The sequence below is a fragment of the Quercus robur genome, chromosome 7 (genome assembly GCF_932294415.1).
Source record: "Quercus robur chromosome 7, dhQueRobu3.1, whole genome shotgun sequence".
Classification (NCBI taxonomy): domain Eukaryota; kingdom Viridiplantae; phylum Streptophyta; class Magnoliopsida; order Fagales; family Fagaceae; genus Quercus; species Quercus robur.
This window is the reverse complement of record NC_065540.1, coordinates 21,132,705-21,138,704: the sequence shown is the minus strand read 5'-3', so window position 1 is coordinate 21,138,704 and position 6,000 is coordinate 21,132,705.

Below are 6,000 nucleotides of genomic sequence, written 5' to 3'. Positions count from 1 at the left end.
TTAACATCAATTACAAAACCTTTTCTATCTACTCAAAGTACAAAAATTACAAGGGATCTAAAAGTGTAACAATTGCATATACTCACCCCACATCACATACAAACACACTCAATCATTATAATTTCGTACTCAAACAAATAAAAAAACTAAAAACAAAACTCACCCCCATTACAAATTTTAAACTCATCTCTAACAAAAATATAAATAAAAATATCAAACCAAACAACAAAAGTCATTAGGATGTGCAAATGAATGAGTGCAATTATGTAACATCATCATTCCAGTGCTACGGAAATTAATGGCATACCCTATTACACTACTATTAATGAAATAACATAGAGCAGGGTTCATCAGACAAAAAAAAAAAAAAAACACTAATGTGAATATGATCATGATCAATCAAATTAGACATATCATCTAATTTCAAAATCAAGGCATTAATATACAGTGAAATATACCAGATGTGATATACAAACTCAAATTTTGACTCTGAATCATAAAAATAAAAAATAAAAAATCCGTCATGACAGTAAATTTGTTTCGGATCTGCTAATATGTCATCAGCTTTATGTCATCTAGAAAATGGAAAAATGCCAACTGCTTAATTAGGTGCAATTGGACCAGTGACCCAATTATTTTCATAGCTTTTACTGTATTCAATAATGTCTTTCTCATGGTTGGAATTTCATAAAAGTTGGAGGTTGCACAATTCTTTGAACCTGTTTCTTTTTTGTTTCCTTATGTGTCTATTATTTATATATTTATATAAATATATAAATATTTAAATATATAGTTGTATAAATATATAAATATAAATATATTTATATAAATATATAAATATAAATATGTAAATATTTAAATATATAGTTGTATAAATATATAAATATAAATAAATATAAATATATAAATATAAATATATAAATATTTAAACATATAGTTGTATAAATATATAGATATAAATATATATACATATTTAAACAACCAACTAATATACATAAGGAGCCCTGCCTAGGCTTCCAGGCCGGTTACTCAAAAAAAAAAAAAAACTAATATACATAAGGAAACAAATATACATATTTAATACAAACAAATATCTTATTAGGAAACAAATATAAATATTTAATACAAACAAATATTTTATCAAGAAATGGCATGACAAATTCAATGCAAGCAACACTTTCTAAAGCAACTATATACAGTAAACAACCAACTAGAGAGTGAGGAGGAGACCCTTAGCTGACATGAGGATGAGCAAATGTACTGCTGAGATTGTATGAGAGTGAGAGGAGCAATGTTTTGCTGCTGATGTATGAGAGTTTATGAGAGTTGTATGACGTTCTGTGAGAGTTGTTGAGAGAGGTTCTGTGAGAGTTGCTGAGGTTCTGTGATACAAGTTGCGGAAGGTGTGAGAGTTGTGTGAGGCAGTCAAAATATTCTCTGAGATTTGTGTGAGGTTGTGTGAGAGTTTTTTATTACTATTCAAATATTCTCTGCATACCCAAAACAGATGTGTGAGAGTTTTTTTTATTGCTACTCAAATAAACTCTGCATATCCAAAACAGACAAAAAGATGGACATGACCAATGCTTACCCAAAAACAAAAACATGGATATGACCAATGCATACCCAAAACAGACGTGCTGGTCAGATATTCTCTGCACACCCAAAACAGACAAAAACATGGACTGACCAAGACGTGACCAGGGCGCAGTGTGAGGCTTTAAAAATCAAGTCTCTGAGACTCGGTTTTACTTTTAGTAAATCGAGTCTATGGTAAACCGAGTCTCATAGACTCTATTTTAGAGGCCTTATACGTGGCAAAATTCCACGTAGAGTACACGTGGAAATCGAGTCTCTGGTAAACCGAGTCTCATAGACTCGATTTTAGAGGCCTTATACGTGGCAAAATTCCACGTGGAGTACACGTGGAAATCGAGTCTCTGAGACTCGAGTTCCACGTGTACTCCACGTGGAATTTTGCCACATCAAAGAACGTAAACCGAGCCTCAAAGCCTCGATTTAGAGGCCCTAAATCGAGCCTCTAAGGCTCGAGTTGTTAATAAGTCAAATAGTTTTCGAACCGGGCCAACTAACTGAATAGTTAGTTTTTTAATGCTAGTTACCCATTTTCTCCGCAAAATCATTTCTTTAAACTTTTTGATTTTGTCGCCTCTCTTTCTCTGCTTCTTTCTCCGTGTACTCATCGCCTCTCTCTGTTTCTATCTTGGTGTACGTCTAGGTTTAACCGGTTATTTATTTTATTTTATTTTTATAATGAGAGGCTTTTAAACCGGTTAATTTTTATTTATTTATTTATAATGAGATGCTTTAAACGATGTGGTAGCATTACCAAACAATGTAATGTATCACTTTTTAAAGTGGAACATGCCTGAATTTTGGATAGACACTTTTCCTATTTGTCACCACCTCCTTAATTGTAGGTACCCACTCATCTTCTACTATTATATATATATATATATATATATATAGATAATAAAAAAAATTTAATGGGCATTTAAAAAATGCCATGTCAGCGCTTTTAAATATAAAAAAATTTATTAATCAATTTTAATAAAATAAAAAAGGAAAAAATAGAATTAAAAACAATAAAATACATAAATTTAGATCTAATTTATTTTGAACAAGAACACACAATAACACAATCATGGATTTGAACACTAACACAAGAACATAAGGGCACAAACCCAGAACCAAACATAAACTCAAATTTAAACATTAACACAAGATCACAAATACAAAGAACACAATAACGAACATAAACTATTTACTCTAAAAATAAATGCCACATTAGATCCAAAAAATCAAACAAATTGAGTTTGTGGGGCTAGAGAACTTGTGATCCTGGCCCACTTTACATTAGGGCTCAAGGCCTAAGCCGAGGAGGGACATTACCGAGGACATACAATGAAAGTCCAAATGGCCTAGAGATATATAGTCAAGGATGATTCTGTCCTTGGCATCCCAAAGCGCTCCTGAAAGAAAGGGCAAGTACGGTTTAGGAATAGTTTGAGGAAAAACTGAACACCTCCGTATTGATGGAGAAAGGACCCCTGAACAGTATGGCGACAATGGACAAGGGAAAGGCTGCCATTACTGCAATTAAATACTCTGCGCTTGACAGAGAAATGCTTTTCAACTTTTACAACCACCCCCAACCACTTTGGGTATGGGCTGATAGGACAAGTATCAGCCTTAGAAAACTGAACCTACACGTGGACGTTGGAGGGAATTAGGGCCCAAGGCCCAAGCCGAGGAGGGACATTGTCGAGGACATACAATGAAAGTCCAAATGGCCTAGAGATATAGCCGATGACGATTCTGTCCTCGACATCCCAAAGCGCTTTTGAAAGAAAGGGCAAGTACGGTATAGGAACAGTTTGAGGAAAAGCTGAACATCTCTGTATTGATGGAGAAAGGACCCCTGAACAGTATAGCGACAAAGGACAAGGGAAAGGCTGTCATTACTGCAATTAAATACTCTGCGCCTGATAGAGTAACGCTTTTCAGCTTTTACAACCACCCCTAACCACTTTGGGTATGGGCTGATAGGACAAGTATCAGCCCTAGAAAGCTGAATCTACACGTGGACGTTGGAGGAAAGGTAAAGGCTAGTATAAAAAGAGAAGTAAGCAATCCAGAAGAGGGGCTGGGAAAAAAAGGCCAAGAACCAAAGCCTCCCAGACCGTGCCGAGGAGAAAGATTTCTTGGGCAAACTTAGTTCACCTCTGTGCGTCCATCACGAACACCACGACCAACCACTGTACGGTGACTAAGGCCTAGCCTTTCAGCCCACTCTCTACAAATTTATTGTTTGGGCCTTTAACGTACGAATCCAATATCAGTTTGGGATCGGTACAAATTGAGTCCTTACAATTGGCGTCGTCTGTGGGAAAGGCTTGTTCGTTGGTACAGGCGGTGGAAGGATCAAGCCCCTGTCAAACAAGGGTCTGCGAAAGCCCCTCCATCATTTCTAGCAGCCCGCTATTGTTGCCCTAATATAAAGTTCCACTAGGGGCTACGCTTCGAAGCGTCAGTGGCACGGGCAGTTCTAGGGGCTTCCGACATCAAGTCAATGCCCCACACCTTGGTCGAGGGGCTAATCCTCAAAACTACTTAAAGAAAATCTAAGTTTTGGACAGAACCAAGGTATTGCATGGTCTTCGGACTCAAACCTATGGGGAAACCAACTACTTAAAGAAAAACTATAAGTTTTGGACAGAATCAAGGTATTGCATGGTCCTCAGACTCAAATCTATGGGGAAGCCAACTAATTAAAAAGAAAATCTAAGTTTTGGACAGAACCAAGGTATTGCATGGTCCTCGAACTCAAACCTATGGGGAAACTAACTACTTAAAGAAAATCTAAGTTTTGGACAGAACCAAGGTATTGTATGGTCCTTGGACTCAAACCTATGGGGAAACCAACTACTTAAAGAAAATTTAAGTTTTGGACAGAATCAAGGTATTGTATGGTCCTCGGACTCAAACCTATGGTGAAACCAACTACTTAAAGAAAAACTATAAGTTTTGGACAGAACCAAGGTATTGCATGGTCCTCGGACTCAAACCTATGGAGAAACCAACTACTTAAAGAAAAACTATAAGTTTTGGACTGAACCAAAGTATCGTATGGTCCTCGGACTCAAATCTATGGGGAAACCAACTACCTAAAGAAAAACTATAAGTTTTGGACAGAACCAAGGTATTGCATGGTCCTCAAACTCAAATCTATGGGGAAACTAGTTACTAGGAAATGGCTTAAGTCCTAGACAGAGCGGAAATCCCACGCTGTCTTCGGATCCCCAGTTCTAAGGAAACTAACGCAACTGAGTGTTTGGACTCGGTACAGTTATACCTTGGTCCTAGGACCGGATGCCAAAAAAGGTTAAGGCTATGAGTGTTATCAAGAACATGGCAAAGTGCCACAGTGCTCGGCGACCCTATCGGATAGTTCATTTTTGGGTTACCCATCCTCGGATGATTACCCCATATGCAAGACAGAGCATTCAGCTGTTATCTTGGTTAGTCTTATATGGTTAACCCACTTTAGGTCGGCGTTATTGTGCCTGTTAGTCTTAATAAGTTCAAAGTAATAGCTTTTTGTTAACAAGGGTTTCGGCCCTAAGTATTGTTCACAAAAAAAAAAAACACCAGCACATCCATTCACGAAATAACTATTGCAGAAAAGAAAGAATACATAAAATGGGATAACGTCATCTTTTATTAGACAAAGAAATAGTACAGCGTACAATAAGGGGCTTAAGCAAGCCTATACCGAAAGCTAACTACAGAAGCAAAAAGAAAAGTAAAAAGAAAAAGATACAGGGGAGTGTTAAATCCTTTAAATTCGGCTCTTGCAGCGACTAAGCATGTCAGGATGGCCCCAGTGATGGAAGAGAAGAAGAAGCAGAGGCAAAAGGTGGCACTAGGGAAAGAAGAGAGGAAGAAGTAGTTGAGCCTAACCCCCATACCAGCTCTGACTGCAGTCAAGCAGGTATCATATTAGCAGCGCTCGAGAGAGAGCGGATGGTATCGACGGTGAGAAACCTCAGTGCTGTCACACCAAAAATCTGATGCGACCTCCACCTGCTTCGGATTTTGGCTGAAGGAAGAAGAGGCTCCTTTCTTGCCTTGTCAAGAGGAAGAAGTGTCTTGAGTCTTTGTCTCCCTTACCCTGACCGGGCCATCTTGAGTCTAGGGGAAACCCAATGCTTCTGGAGAGGGTGTGGTCTCTTTGCCCTCATCCCAGACTTGACCATATCACTCCCTAGGGCTCAGTCACACTGGTAACAGAGACTATGGGCACAATTGGAAAGTTAGGGATTTGGAAGGCTTAAAGGGTCTACGAATAAAGAAAATGACCTCCCACCGCACTTCTTATATGGGGGGCAAGCCCGGTGGCATTTAATCTGTACAAATCTCTAAGAAAAGCTACAAACGAGATAAATCCCACCCAACTCCCAACGCCGTCTTCAACCG